The sequence below is a fragment of the Tachyglossus aculeatus genome, chromosome 1, assembly GCF_015852505.1.
Source record: "Tachyglossus aculeatus isolate mTacAcu1 chromosome 1, mTacAcu1.pri, whole genome shotgun sequence".
Classification (NCBI taxonomy): Eukaryota; Metazoa; Chordata; class Mammalia; order Monotremata; family Tachyglossidae; genus Tachyglossus; species Tachyglossus aculeatus.
Genome location: NC_052066.1, coordinates 56,019,683 through 56,036,879, shown reverse-complemented (window position 1 = coordinate 56,036,879; position 17,197 = coordinate 56,019,683).

Here is a 17,197-nt window from a genome sequence, read left to right as displayed (position 1 = left end):
CATTACTCTCCTAACAATCCAGCACACACACTTCACTCCTCTAATTCCAACCTTCTCACTGTGCCTCAATTTTCCTATATCGCCACAGACCCCTTGCCCATGTCCTGACTCTGGCTTGGAACACTCAATCCGACAATTACTCTCCCCCCACTTCAAAGGCTTATTGAGGACACAACTCCTCCAAGAGGCCTTCCCAAACTAAACCTCTCCTTTCCTCTTCTCCCACTCTCTTCTGTCTCACCCTGACTTTCTCCCTTTGTTCTTTACCCCTCCCAGCCCCAGAATACTTAAGTACATATCTGTAATTTATTTATTTGTACTGATGTCTGTCTCCTCCTCTCTATACTGTAAGCTCATTGTGGGCTGGGAATGTGTCTGTTTATTGTTGTACTGTACTCTTCCAAGTGCTTAGTACAGTGCTCTGCACACAGTAAGTGCTCAATTAATGAATAAATCAGCAATAAAGCAATCAGCTTTCCTCTTACTTTACCTCACTAATTTCCTTCTACCACCCAACCCACACACTTCATTCCTCTAATGCCAACTACTCACTGTATCTTATTCTCATCTATCCTACCATCGACACCTTGTCCACATCCTCCCTCTGTCCTGAAACTCCCTCCTTCTTCATATAGGGCAGTACTTCCCAAGCGCTTAGTACAGTGCTCTGCACACAGTAAGTGCTCAATAAATATGATTGAATGAATGAATGAATGCTTCTTGGAGTGAAGGGGGCGGAAGCCAGATTGGAGGGGATCTAGCAGAGAATTGGAAGATAGAAAGTGGAGGCGTGAACAACTCTCTCAAGTTTGGAGAGAAGTGGTAGGAGGGAAATGGGGCAATAACTGGAGGGAGCCGTGAGGTCAAGGGAGGGCTTTTTAAGGATAGAGGATACATAAGCATGTCTGAAACCAGTGGGAATGAAGCCATTAGAAAGTGAACAGTTGAAGATGGCAGTCAAGGAGGATAAAGAGGGAAGGGGTGTTTAAGAAAGATATGAAGAGATGTGGCCAGAAGCCCAGGTGGAGGGGGGTAGCTTTAGAGAGGAGGCAAGAGATTTCATCTTGAGTCACTGCATGGAATGTAATGAACTCTCCCAAGCTCTCATGACAGTGTTCAGTACATAGTAACTGGTCAATAAATTCCACTGATTGATTGATTTCACTGCCTGGCTTGAGGTTGGATGATTCCCCTTAGGACTCGTAAATTGTCTGAAGCTTGATTCTGAATTCACCCCATAGCACCTGCCACCATCATTTTCTATTGAGCCCCCTTTTTCCTCTCCTCCTCTCCATTCCCCCCAGCCCTACCTCCTTCCCCTCCCCACAGCACCTGTATATATGTTTGTACAGATTTGTTATTCTGTTTATTTTACTTGTACATATTTACTATTCTATTTATTTTGTTAATGTGCATATAGCTTTATTTTTATTTATTCTGGTGACTTGACACCTGTCCACATGTTTTATTTTGTTGTCTGTCTCCCCCTTCTAGACTGTGAGCCCATTGTTGGGTAGGGACCGTCTCTATATGTTGCCGACTTGTACTTCCCAAATGCTTAGTACAGTGTTCTGCACACAGTAAGCGCTCAATAAATATGATTGATTGAATGAATGAATGGTAGCGACATAATGCCCGAGGCCTGGGGAACCAAAAACAGCTCGGTGAACTGTTAACCAAAAAGGAGTGGTTCTCTTGGAACCACAGCTCCAGAAAGAGGCAAAGGAGAAAACAGTACCAGGAGCTGTAAACAGAACAACACTGGTGACAGCTTTTTTTGTGTGCGCAGTGCAGCTCGGACACTGGGTCCCTCATTGGCCTTTTTGAGTAGTCACACTACTAGAGTTCACCTATTAGTGTCACCTATTGGTGTCTTCAAGTACAAAGTAAGAGAGTGTGTGGGTGGGTGGGTGTAGGAGTAGGATTTGGGAGCAGTGGGTTAAAATCTATGGCTGAATAGGTTTCCCTAGTCCCGACAGTCATGCCCAATAATACTGCTTTTCAGTAGGCATTTATAGAATGCTCATGGAAAACAGCTGGCATTTGAAGGGAAAAGAAAGAATAATATTATAAGAAATATTATATTGCAGTTTAAACATGTACAAGAATCTGTTAAGTTGTGATTGGCTGCTTTCTAAAGCACAAACAATCCAATTCTTTGGAGCACTTGCTGTGAGGAAAATGTTAATGTCGACAATTTGAAACAAATTATTTTGACCGTATTGATGTTTTAGAACACTACTTGAAAGTGTTTTTTGAAAGCCATTATCTCTTCTTTATTGGGCAGAGGTCCCAATGTTGAATAATATTAAGTCCAGTTACTCTCGTTTTGGTGTTAGAATATTACTGGTTATTTCATGGTAGCAATTAATCTCATAGGGGAAAAAGAAATAGGTTATGATGTGGACTCAAGTCCTATGGAAACTGGAAAGCAGAAAGAAAGCAGCATGTAGTGGACAGAGCGTGGGTATTAGTACAGTGCATTTAAAAAATACCACAAGTGTGAGAAATTCAGAAGACCATTTGAATGGACTTGTCACGAGAAGCAGCGTGGCTTAGCAGAGTGAGCATGGGCAAGAAAGTCAGAGGACCTGGGCTCTAATCATGACTGTGCCTCCTACCTGCTGTGTGACCTTAGGCAAGTCACTTAACTTCCCTGTGCCTCAGGTCCCTCATCTGCAAAATGGGGATTAAATATCTGTTCTCCCTCCTACTTAGGCTGCAAGCCTAATGTGGGACCTGGATTATCTAGTCTCAATTTCACAACATCGCAAGATCCTCCCTTTCCTCTCCATCCAAACCCCTACCATGTTAGTACAATCACTCATCCTATCCCGACTGCCCCCTCCCTCTGCCTTACCCTCTTCCCCTCCCCACAGCACTTGTACATATTTGTACAGATTTATTACTCTATTTTATTAATGATGTGTGTTTAGCTATAATTCTATCTATTCTGACGGTATTAACACCTTTCTGCCTGCTTTGTTTCGTTGTCTGTCTCCCCCTTCTAGACTGTGAGCCTGTTGTTGGGTAGGGGCTGTCTCTATGTGTTACCTATTTGTACTTCCCAAGTGCTTAGTACAGTGCTCTGCACACAGTAAGCGCTCAACAAATACGATTGAATGAATGAATTCCAGTGCTGAGAACAGTGCTTTGCACATAGTAAGTGCTTAATAAATGCCATTATTATTATTATTACTATTATATATCCCATCTCCACCAGGAAATCTTCCCCAGCTAAATCTCATTTCACCTGCTCACTCTCACTTCTTTGTTACCTCTGCACATTACCCATTAAGCACTTGATATTCATCCTACCATCAGCTCCACAACACTAGTGTAACAAATTCTTAAAGCATATGCAAACTCTCCTGCCATAGTAAGGCGTTGATTCATGGGAGAGATATATTCTTATACCCTGCCATTTTCCTTATCTGTAATTTGTCTCAATATCTATCTCCCCTTCTATGCTTTAAGATCCTTTGGGGCATGGATTGCATCGATTATATTGTACTCTGCCAGGTACTTAGTACAGTACTCTGTATTATTAAGTGCACAGGAGATACCATTGATTAATTTGAACCCATGCTCCGTCATGGGCAAACTCCCCTTCAACTTGAACTTGCTTCTGACCCATGCTCTCCTCTTCCTATCACTGAGATTTTCTCTCATTTGATGACATATTCCCCTATCGTCCTCTCTCAGCGGGTCCTCATCCTCTCACTCATTCCCCAGCTCAGAGAAAACTTGTTGGAACCAGCCTGTTCACCACCCCGCAATAAGAGCTCACTCTCTAGTACCCCCTTCTCTTCCTTTAAAACCCCTATTGTCCATCTCTTCCATATTCTACAACCAGTAGTTACTGTAGTCTGCTGCCTTCCTGGTTTCACCTCTGCATTTGTTTCTGATTTGGGTGCTTTTCCCTTCTTCTTAGCCGCCTCTCATTCCAGAATCTCCTACCTCCGGCCCCTTATTCATGCTGTTCCCCCAACTTGGAACCCCTTCCTTCCCCACATCAGACAGAGCTCAAGTCTTCACACCTCAAGCCTCACCTCTTCCAATAAATTTCCCCAGATGCAATTCCCAGCTCCCTGAGCCATAGCAATCCTTTGGCTAACTCTTGCATTTATGAATTTATATAAGGCCTCCTTAGCATTCATAATAATAATAATTATTATTATTATGGTATTTGTTAAGAGCTTACTATGTGCCAGGCACTGTTCTAGGCTCTGGGGTAGATACAAGATAATTGGGTTGGACACAGTCCCTGTCCCACATAGGGTTCACAGTCTTAACCCCCATTTTACAGGTGAGGGAACTGAGACACAGAGAAGTGTAGTGACTTGCCCAAGTTCATATAACAGTCATGTGGAAGTTCTGGGATTAGAACCCATGACCTTCTGGATCCCAGGCCTAGGCTCTATCAATGGAGGCTATGCTCCATTCATGAACATTCTTTTAGACTGTGAGCCCACTGTTGGGTAGGGACTGTCTTTATATGTTGCCAATTTGTACTTCCCAAGAGCTTAGTACAGTGCTCTGCACACAGTAAGCGCTCAATAAATACGATTGATGATGATATGTCATTCTTATTTATTTATTTTGACCACTCTAGTTGTAAATATTTTTATATTTGTCTCCCCCATTAGAGTGTAAGGTCCTTGTGGGTGTGATACACATCACCTGCTATTCTACACTTCCCTAATTCATTCAGTCATATTGATTGAGTGCTTACCCCGTGCAGAGCACTGTACTGAGCACTTGGGAAAGTAAAATACGATAGTGACATTCCCTGTCCACATCGAGCTGACTGCTTAGTAGTGTACAACCCACCAAGTAAATGCACTGCTACTTGTATTATTACTACCACTACTACTACTACAACTACTGCTAATGCTATTACTACTACTTGTGGCTCCAACTACTTCAGGCTTTTCATTCATCCATTCATTCAGTCATATTTATTAAGAGCGTACTGTGTGCAGAGCACTGTACTAAGTGCTTGGGAAAGAACAGTATAACAATAAACAGTGACAATCCCTACTCACTATGAGCTCACAGTCTAGTGATGGAGAGACAACCATTAATACAAATAAATAAAATTACAGCTACATACATAAGTGATCTGGGACTGTGTGGGGGGGAGAACAAAGGGAGGTAGTTAAGGTGACACAGATGGGAGTGAGAGATGAGGAAAAATGGGGCTTAGTCTGGGAAGGTCTCTTGGAGGGGATATGCTTTCAATAAGGCTTTAAAAAGGGGGAGAGTAATTGTCTGGCAGGTTTGAGGAGTGAGGGCTTTCAGGCTAGAGTCAGGATGCAGGTCAGAGGTCAGTGGCAAGACAGGCAAGACAGAGGCACGGTGAAAAGGTTAGCACCAGAGGAGTGAAGCATAATAATAATAATAATGGCATTTATTAAGTGCTTACTATGTACAAAGCACTGTTCTAAGCGCTGGGGGGATACAAGGTGATCAGGTTGTCCCACGGGGGCTCACAGTCAATCCCCATTTTACAGATGAGGTAACTGAGGCACAGAGAAGTTAAGGGACTTGCCCAAAGTCACACAGCTGACAATTGGCAGAGCCGGGATTTGAACCCATGACCACTGACTCCAAAACCCGTGCTCTTTCCACTGAACCATGCTGCTTCTCCTGGGTTGTAGAAGGGGAGAAGTGAGGTGAGGTAGGAGCAGATGAGGTGATGGAGAGCTTTAAAGGCAATGGTGAGGCATCAGATGCACTCAGTCTGAAAGTAGGCAAGCCATGAATCAATCTCTTCCACCTCACATACAAGCAAATGAAATGACCATGACCAGCAGAATCTTTAAGAAAACAAGGCAACAAAGAACTGCACTGACTTAATGGTCTCTGATGTAGCCAACTATAGGAAATAAAGTGAGATTCAAATGTTTGGCTTTTTTCTCAGCCTTCTTGCTGAAGCTGTGACATTTATGGAACTGTCCAAACCCTATTTATATTCACTGAGAGTAGCCTCTATTATCATGCTGTTCTTGAAACCCCTGCAAAATAGATATCAGCTAAATCAGAAATTGTCAAACCAAAGTAACTGTCAGGAATTAAATTGTGTTGCCGGCTAAAAGCCATAATTGAAATGCACAAAAACGCTAAAGTAATGTCAAAAGCTTCAGATGACATTGCAAAGCCATTGATAGTCCAAGAATCCAACAGATTGCTTGGGCAAAGTGTCATCTGTTGAGTTGGCCTTGAACCTTATTACAGGGAATCATCATCTGGGACTTCACAGGGTACTGACTAGCTATTTACGGCATCTTGACCTTGAGTAATACGGTTGCATTAATTCTGTCCAACCAGTACTGCACGCACTGTCAGATATACAGGTATAGAAAGCAGGTAATTGACTTGGGGCTTGAATCTGAGACATGCATGAAAAATTGCAAGTAAGCTTCAAGTGTAAACAGATACTATTTACTTCAAATGGATCAATGCAGGATAGAAGAATCTAGGAAAAAAAATCCTCTAAAAGTAAATGTTCTGACAATAACAAAACATCCAACACTTATAGAAGAACAGTAAAATCATTAGGTAATTCCCATAATGCTCCAATGAAACAGGTTGGGATTTAATGACCATAGAGATGGGAAAAATAGATACAGAGCCTGTGTCCATGTGGCAGGAAATTGTTACTGGCAAACTAACACTAGAAGGGGAAGAGGAAGGGGAGAACCATGTTTTAAGTCAAAGAATATAGTACAGTTTGAAAATACTTGCTTCTCAAAGTCTCAGAGTTAAGGAATGTATCCAGGGACAAAGAGGTTAGAAGCCATCCATCTGTGCACACAAATGTTTTTGTGTGTGTTTTTGTGTGTATTATTGTGGACAATAATAGCTCTCCCTCAGACCCCAACAGTGCTTAAGTCTACCTAGACTTGGGGTGCAATACAGTGATTCTATAATTGTGAATTTGAGGAGAGTTTCAAACACTAGGCCCACTCCCTTGGCCAACTTTTACTGAACAAATTGGGATGGAGACAGCACCAGAGGGATGTGGGGGTTATCAACATTGTCTTGAATGTCATGTTGACATTCTGACTCCCCATCTAGTCTTGTAAGCTTATTGTGGGCAGGAAACATATCCATTAATTCTATTTTATTGTTATATTATACTCTCCCAAGAGCTTAGGACAGTGCTCTGCACACAGTAAGTGATCAATATATGTGATTGATTGATTGATTGAATTACCTTCTTTATGAACAGGCAGGTTTTCCAAAGTGAATAAATTCATTCATTCATTCAATCGTATTTATTGAGTGCTTACTGCATGCAGAGCACTGTACTAAGCGCTTGGAAAGTACAATTCCATTAATTCTATTTTATTGTTATATTGTACTCTCCCAAGACCTTAGTACAGTGCTCTGCACACACTAAGTGATCAATATATATGATTGATTGATTGATTGAATTACATTCTTTATGAACAGGCAGGTTTTCCAAAGTGAATAAATTCATTCATTCATTCAATCGTATTTATTGAGTGCTTACTGCATGCAGAGCACTGTACTAAGCGCTTGGAAAGTACAATTCAGCAACAAATAGAGACAATCTCTGCCCACAATGGGCTCACAGTCTAGAAGGGGGGGGGGGGGGGGACAGACATCAAAACAAGTAAACAGGCATCAATAGCATCAATAGAAATAAATAGAATTAGTGATATATGCACATAATTGATATAAATAGATAGAATTATAAATATGTACATATATATCCAAGTGCTGTGGGGGGAGGGGGTAGAGCAAAGGGAGTGAATCAGAGCGATGGAGGGGAGGGGGAGCTGAGGAAAATAGGGGCTTACTCTGGGAAGGCCTCCTGGAGGAGGTGAACCTTCAGTAGGGCTTTGACATGACATGGTAGATGTGAAGAGGGAAGGTATTTCAGGGCAGAGGCAGGGTGTGGGAAAATATGACAGAATCAATCAATCAAGCAATAGTATTTCTTGAAAACTTACTGTGTGCATAGCCTGTATTTTTTGAGGTTTATAATGTATTTGTCAAGTGTTTGCAATGAGCCAGGTACTGTACTGGCTACTGCTTAGGCATTTGGGACAGTAGTCAGTCAGCCAGTCAATCATATTTATTGAGCATGTACTATGTGCAGAGCACTGTACTAAGCAGTTGGGAGAGTACCCTATAACAATATAACAAACACATTCCCTGCCCACACAAGCTTATGGTCTACAACAAGTGACTTGCCCAAGGACACACAGTGGACAAGTGGCAGAGCCAGCATTAGAACCCATGACCTCTGACTCCCAAGCCCACTAAACCATGCTGATTCTCTAATCCCTGATCTTCTCCTCTCTTGGACTCTGATTCCCAGAACTTTTCCTGATTTTCTCTTCTCTCAGATCCTGATTCCCAGATCTTTCCCTGATCTTTTCCTCTCTCAGACCCTGATTCACGGACCCATCCCTAATCTTTTCCTGTCACGGGCCCTAATTCACAGACCAGTTCTTGATCTTCTCCTCTCACAGACCCTGTCTCTTCCAGGAGGTCACATCTCCTCCAAGAGGCCTTCCCTGACTGAATCAATCAATTAATCATATTTATTGAGAGCTTTCTGTGTGCAGAACAGTTTCATTCCTTTATTCAATCATATTTATTGAGCACTTATTGTGTGCAGAGCACTGTACAAAGTGTTTGGGAGAGTACAATATAAAAATAAACAGACACATTCTCTGCCCATAACAAGCTTACATTCTGGAGAGGTAGACAGACATTAATATAAATAAATAAATTACAGAAATGCACAAAAGTGCAGTGGGACTAGGCAGAGGGATGAATAAAGGGAGCCAGTCAGAGTGACAGATGGGAGTGGGAGAAGAGAAAAGGGGAGCTTAGTCAGGGAAGGCCTCTTGGAGATAATAATAATAATAATAATAACAATTGTAGTACTTAAGTGCTTATTATGTGTCAAGCACTGTACTGAATGCTGGGGTGGATACAAGCAAATCAGGTTGGACACAGACCCTGTTCCATGTGGGGTTCACAGTCTCTATCCCCATTTTACAGATGAGGTACCTGAAGCACAGAGAAGTGAAGTGACTTGCCCAAGGTCACACAGCAGACATGTGGGGAAGCCGAGATTAGAACCCATGACCTCAGACTCCCAAGCCCGTGCTCTTTCCACTGTGCCACGCTGCTTCTCTATGACCTTCTATCCACTATGCAGTGTGCCGTCAATAAAGCTTTGAAGCGGGGGAGAATAATTATCTTTTGGATTTGAGGAGGGAGGCCATTCCAGTCCAGAGGCAGGATGTGGGCTAGGGGTCAGTGGTGAAATAAGCAAGGTCAAGGTACAGAGAGAAGGTTAGCATTAGAGGGGCAAAGTGTGTTGGCTGGGTTGTTGTAGGTGAATAGCAAAGTGAAGTAGGAGTGGGCAAAGTGATTGAGTGCATTAAAACCAGTGAGGAGTTTTTGTTTGATTGATTGATTCATTCATTCAATCATATTTACTGAGTGCTTACTGTATGCAGAGCACTGAACTAAGCGCTTGGAAAGTACAATTTGGCAACAGAGATAATCCCTACCCATAAATGGGCTCACAGTCTAGAAGGGAGGAGACAGACAACAAAACAAAACAAAACAAAACAAAACAAAACAAGTAGACAGGCATCAACATAAATAAATAGAATTATAGACATATACAGATCATTAACAAAATAAATAGAATGATAAATATGTGTATATACACACAAGTGCTGTGGGGTGGGGGGGGTAGAGCAGAGGGGGGTTCAGTCTGGGAAGGTCTCCTGGAGGAGGTGAGCTTTCAGGAGGGCTTTGTAGGGGGGAAGTGTGTTAGTTTGGCGGATGTGCGGAGGGGGGCCATTCCCGGCTGGAGGCAGGATGTGGCCCAGGGGTAGATGGAGAGACAAGCGAGAACAAGGTACAGTGAGGAGGTTAGCAGCAGAGGAGTGGAATGTGTGGGCAGGGCTGCAGAAGGAGAGAAGAGAGGTGAGGTAGGAGGGGGCAAGGTGATGGAGGGCTTTGAAACCAATAGTGAGGAGTTTTTGCTTCATGCGAAGGTTGATAGGCAACCACTGGAGATTTTTGAGGAGGGGAGTCACATGTCCCTAGTGTTTCTGTAGAAAGATAATCTGGGCAGCAGAATGAAGTATAGACTGAGATGGGGAGAGACAGGAGGTTGCGAGGTTAGAAAGGATGCTAACGATGTAATCCAGTCGGGATATGATGAGTGATTGTACTAAAAAGGTAACAGTTTAGGTGAAGAGGAAAGTGCAGATTTGACAATGCTGTGAAGGTGAGACTGGCAGGTTTTGGTGATGGATTGGATGTGCGGGGTGAATGAGAGAGCAGAGTCATTGATGACATCAAGGTTGTGGGCTTGTGAGACAGGAAAGATGATAGTGCCTTCCACAGTGACGGCAGTCAGGAATGGACAGGGTATGGGAGGGAAGATAAGGATCTCAGTCTTGGACTTGTTAAGTTTTAGGTGGTGAGCGGGCATCCAGGTGGAGATGTTCTGAAGGCAGGAGGAGATGTGAATCTAGAGGGAGGGAGAGAGAACAGGGGAGGAGATGTAAATTTGGGTATCATCTGTATAGAGATGATAGTTGAAGCCGTTTGATGTAGAGATGGATGGGCAACCCCTGGAGTTTCTTGAGGAGTGGGGAGACATGCCCTGAATGTTTTTGTAGAAAAATGATCTGGGCAGCAGAGTGAAGTATGGACAGGAGTCGGGAGAGACAGAGGCTGGGAGGTCAGCAAGGAGTCTGGTATAGTAATCAAGGTGGGATAGGATAAGTGTTTGGTTTAATGTGGTAGTAGTTTGGATGGAGAGATAAGGGAGGATTTTAGCAATGTTGTGAAGGTGGAACCGACAGGATTTAGTGGTAGATTGAATATATGGGTTGAATGACTGAGGTTGTGGGCTTGTGAGACAGTAAGGATGGTGGTGCCATTTACAGTGATGGGAAAGTCAAGTCGAGGATGGGGTTTGGGTGGGAAGATAAGGAGTTCTGTTTTGGACATGCTAAGTTTGAGGTGACAGGAAGACATCCAATTAGAGATGTCCTGAAGGCAGGAGGAAATGCAGGATTACAGAAAGGGAGAGAGATCTGGGCTGGAGATGTAGATGTGGGTGTCATCCACAAAGAGGTGGTAGTTGAAGCCATGGGAGCAAATAAGTTCTCCAAGGGAGGGGGTGTTGATGGAGAATAGAAGGGGCCCCAGAAGTGAACCTTGAGGGACCCCCACAGTTAGGGGTTGAGAGGCAGAGGAGGAGCCCACAAATAAGACTTAGAATGAGTGGCCAGAGAGATGAGGAAAACCAGAAGAGGAAAGTGTTAATGAAGCCAAGGTTGGGTAATGTTTCCAAGGGAAGAGGGTGGTCAACTAAACACTTGGATGAGTACGATATAACAATATAGCAGAGTTGGTAGACATATTTCCTGCCCCCAAAAAGCTTACAGTCTTACATTTATATAAATAAATTACAGAGCTGTACATAAGGGCTGAGAGGATGAGGCAAGGGAGGTGAATAAAGGGAGTAATTAGGACAATGGAAAACGGAGTGGGAAAAATGAAAAGTCCTTTAGTTTGATATACCCATATAACTATAAACAGCTTGTTGTGGGCAGGGACTGTGCCTGTTACATTGTTATATTGTACTCTCCCAAGTGCTTAGTACAGTACTCTGTAGACAGTAAGGGCTCAGTAAATATGACTGATTGACTGACTGACTGATGCTCCTTTTCCAACCTGCAACGCATGCCTTGTATGGGGAAGGGCTGAGACTTTGGTCTGTCAATCATATTTATTGAGCACCTACTGTGTGCAGAGCACTGTACGAAGCACTTAGGAGTATACAATATAACAATAAACAGACATATTCCCTGCCCACAACGAGCTTAGAGTAATAGAAAAAACAGTAGAATCTTAGTGACAGGGCCTACCATTCAGTTCATCAAAGGGAACGAAGTTCTTAAAATTCTGAAATGCTTTACAAACATCAAGATGGGAATGGTCCAGTCTGATTATTTTATATCCTAAAGCATATCTTTGCAATTTTTTTCCTAAACATACAGTGGCACCCGTAAGTTAAAATGGGGTTTCTCTCCATGTTGAGGATCATTAAGTCAAAGAACTGAAGCACAATGGGCAATGAAAAATCGAATTTATTCATGCTTATAACAATTGACAATAATACTAATATGCATGACATATTGAATGTATACAGCACATTTCAGCATCTGGAAACTCTCTGCTTCATTTAGGGATGTAATCAGTTTCAAACCTTAAATACATACTTTGGGGTTTATTCTCCCGTTGCTTAGAATTAAAGGAAGTCACCCATGTATATCTGGGTGCCTGGTTGGAACATTACACCCTTTAAAGCATTTTCTTCAGCCATGAAAATAAAAAGCAATTAAAATTACTTTCATATTCTCCAAAACCAAATTTTTTCCTATTTTCCCATCTGAAGCATTTTCATGGGCTTTGAAGATGTGACTTTCCTAGAAAATTAGGTTAACATCAGAGCAGATTGGAATTTATGGGGTTAGGGATTTTAGTTTGCTCGACTTCTCCCTTATCACTCTACGTAGAGTATATCTTTCTTTCAGGCTGTGGCAAAGCTGCAGTATCTCTGACCTTCTCTGCTCCTTTGTGTCTCTTAGCAATATTTCTCAGTAAATAAACCAGGTCTGCAGAAACTCTACATTCTACAGCTACAGCCTCCCAATCAATACAATCTGCCCTCCATTTTCCTTCCCCAGGCAGTTATCAGGAAGAGACTAGCTTAAAAATTATATTTTGGTGTCCTCATCTCTCCTGTACTCTCTCCCTCCTCACAGTCCCTCATTTCCTATTCATATCACCCTCCAATTCTCATTTTCAGTGTCTGTTCTCCTCATTTTTATACTTAATCTTTACTCTGCAGTCTGTATACAGCTAAGTTCTTCTAGGATCCCCACATCTGTCTCCCCTACCTAGACTCTCTACACATGATCAGTATTTTTAGCTTGGACTTCTCTCCCCATCATTACCTGTCACACTGAAGAGCAATGCCTTGATTCAGATTTTAAAAAAGAAAACACTGTCATAACTAATAATAAAGGAATAGATTTGAGCAGAATATTATCAACTGATTCATTAATGATATTTATTGAGCTTGGAAGAGTACAATACAAGAGTTGATAGGCACATTCCTGCTCACAAGGAGCTTACAGACTAGATGGGGTGATAGGCACTAAAATAAATTACAGATGTTTAAAAGTTCTGTGGGCAGAGGGTAGTGTGAGTAGCAAATAATTAAAGGGTATAGATTCAGGTGTATAGATGATATAGAAGGGAGAGGGAGTAGGGGAAAAGAGGGCTTAGTCAGCGAAGGCCTCTTCATTCATTCAATCGTAGTTACTGAGCACTTACTGTGTGCAGAGCACTGTACTAAGCGCTTGGGGAGTACAAGTCGGCAACATATAGAGACGGTCCCTATCCAACAAAGGGCTGAGGAGTTGTGATTTCAGTAAGCCTTTGAAGGTGGTATGAGAAAGGGAGAAGGAGGATGCGGGCAAGGAGTCAGTGTTGGGATAGATGTCCTTGAGATACAATATATTATTGTTGTTCAAAAATGATGCATATGAAATTCTGTCATGATGATTATCCATCAGTCTGAAGTTCTGATATTCACTTTGTGAAATAAAATTTGTCATAACATAGTATTTTTGCACAGTGGTTTTCTCGTCCGACCAATAGAAGGGACCAACCAGTGTCTCCCTCATGGCTACTATAATAAATTTCCCAATGGATCTGGGAGTAGATATGACCTGCTGTTATGTTTCTGGCCTGAACCCACATCCCTGGTTGCCCCTGGCCCGTAGGGAAACATTATTTTTGCTAGGCAATTTTGCCAAACCACTTAGAAGGCACAACAAGCTAGGTTGGGTTCTATAAAAAACAAGCTGATCTCTGCCCTCCTAAATCAGCATGAAAGATCACTCAAGATCAATCCATCTTTGTTATCTGGAAGGCTTCCTGCATGAAGAAGGTAAGTAGGGGCTATCAAGAGAGGAAGAGTAGCAGATATAAGATGATGGTAAGCCTTTTGAGGTCAGGAATCATGTCTACTTACTTTATTGTATTTTACTTTCCCAAGCACTTAGTACAGTATTCTGCACTATCACTGATCACTGACAGACTGGTCAACTGATTGAAAACACCGTAAAAAGAGTGGATTTTCTGATAGTAGTAGTAGTTGTTGTATTGAACACCCACTACATGCAGTGTACTGTACTAAGTGTTTGGGAAGAAAGAACAGAGAGTTGACATGTTCTCTGACCACAGGGAGATTAAAGGCTAATGGAGGGAGAAAAAAATAAATGCATTTACAAATAGAGTAATCAAAGCAAGTAATTAAATATTCCACAGAATAAGCTAGATGCAGAAAGAATTGGGATAATTATGAATAAATTCATAATTTTTGGAGAAGGCTGATAGTACCTTGGGCTTCTGGAAACTGACTGGGGAAGGCTGGTCATAGAAGGTGGGATTTTAGAAGGGCACTGAATGTGCAGAGTGCTATAGTCTGTCAGACATGGGAAGAGTGGGAGTTCCAGGCTGAGGGGTAGAGGAAGAAGGTGGGAATGGTGAAAGTGAAGTACAGTATAGGAAACTTGGTCTAAAAATGAATAAATCCAAAGGGGCATCAGGGGTAGCAGTAGAAGTAGTGGAAGTGGTAATACCAGTAATAGTGATTGTTGTAGTAGTAATAATATTGTTGAATATGTATTGAACTTCATACACTGAACTGCAAGTGCTTCAGACAATATAACAGAAGCAAAAGGTATGTTATATGCCCACAATGAGTTTACAATCTACTGAGGAAGTCAGTAAGCAGAATATTTACAAAGAACAAGAATTGGGAATCAGGGTGGCCTACTGGAAAAACCACAGGCCTGGGAGTCAGAAAAACCCGGGTCTAATCCCGGCTATTGATTAAATCCTTAATCCTGATTAACTCGCGTCCTCTCCAGTGGTTAGAACAGTGCTTGACACACAGTAACTGCTTAGCAAACATAATAAGAATAAGAATAATAGAGAGTTAAAAGAATACGTCATGATGAAATATTGGAATAAATCAGAATAAATACTTGCATGTACTATTGAATCAATTTGTTGAGGTATTCATTAAGCACTTACTATGTGCCAGGCACGGTTCTAAGCGCTGGAGTAAATGCAAGATCATTAGGTTAGACATTGTCCCTGTACCACTTAGGGCTCACACTGTTAATCCCCACTTTCCAGATGAGGTGATTGAGGCCCAGAGAAGTGAAGTGACTTGCCCAATCAATCAATCAATCATATTTATTGAGCGCTTACTATGTGCAGAGCACTGTACTAAGCGCTTTGGAAGTACAAATTGGCATCACATAGAGACAGTCCCTACCCAACAGTGGGCTCACAGTCTAAAAGTCTAATGTTGCCCAACATTACACAGCAGATAAGTGGCAGAACCAGGAATAGAACCCAGGTCCTTCTGATTCCCAGGCGTGTGTCTATCCACTAGGCCATGCTGTCAATACATAAGTGTTGGGCATGGGTTTAAGAAGTAGGTGCATGTAGATTGTTGATTTGTTATGCTCAGAAAGGTGGGAGTTCAGTAGAATATCAGAGAGAGTGCAGACAGAGATCTGGCTGATTTGTCAGGGAGGGAGTTTCTGGCTGAGGAACAGCTGAGCAAAGACTCATAAGCAAATGAGTGATGAGGTAGGCTAGATAGATTATTTCTGATAAGGTCAGGGATAGAAAGGAACACCCGGAACAGGAAAAATCAGTCAGTCAGTCAATTGAATTTGTTGAGCACTTACTGTGTGCAGAGCACTGTACAAATTGCTTGGGAGAATACAATACAACAATAAACAGATACATCATCTGACCACAATGAGCTTACAGTTTAGAGAGGGGGGGAACAGGCATTAATATAAATAAATAAATTACAGATATGTAGGTAAGTGCTGCGGGGCTGGGAGTAGGGATGAATGAAGGGGACAAATCAGGGTGATGCAGAAGGGAGTGGGAGAAGAGGATAGGAGGGCTTAGAGAGGGCCTCTTGAAGGAGGTGTGTCTTCAATAAAGCTTTGAAGTGGGGGGAAGAGTCATTTGCTAAGAAACTTGTGGGATCCACTAACCTGCTTCTCATCGTTCTCCCAGGCTGCCTTACAGCTGCGCTCCCATAAGCAGCATGGCATAGTGGATAGAGCATGGGCCTGGGAATCGAAGGTCATGGATTCTAATTCCTACTCCACCAGTTAATAATAATAATAATGGCATTTATTAAGTGCTTACTATGTGCAAAGCACTGTTCTAAGCACTGGGGAGCTTACAAGGTGATCTTTTTGTCCCATGGGGGGCTCACAGTCTTAATCCCCATTTTACAGATGGGGTAACTGAGGCACAGAGAAGTTAAACGACTTACCCAAAGTCACACAGCTGACTTGTCTGCTTCTCTGGGCCTCAGTTACGTCACCTGAAAAATGGGGATTAAGACTGTGAGTCCCATGTGGGACGGGGACTATGTCCAACCTGATTTCCTTGTACCTATCCCAGCACTTAGAACAGTGCCTGGCACATATTAAGCACTTAACACATACCATCATTATTATTATTATTTTATTATCAAATGCTGTCAGTGAGTCAGTGACATATCTGAGGCTCATATTTGGATGGGGAAACTCAGCTCGGGTCTTCGACACCCAGCTCTCCTACCCCATTCCAGGAACTCAGGCTTCTTAGAAAAGATTTAAAAAATTAAGTAGATTAAACTCCACATTACTGATTGTTCATAGTACTGAATTTTAGATGTAAGTGGAGAGGGTCACAGAAACATTTGCAAACTCAAAAGTCAAACTATTATATTAGAGCATGATTGATGCCTGTCTACTTGTTTTGTTCTGTTGTCTGTCTCCCCACTTCTAGGTTGTGAGCCTGTTGTTGGGTAGGGATTGTCACTATCTGTTGTCGAATTGCACTTCCAAGTGCTTAGTACAGTGTTCTGCACACAGTTAGTGCTCAATAAATATGATTGAATGAATGAATAAATGAATGAGTACCCAGATGTGAAACCATCAAGTCAAAGTGAAACCCAGCAGATTTTTTGAATGTCTACGGCTAACAAAATGGGAAATTTCCTCGGCCACCTAAA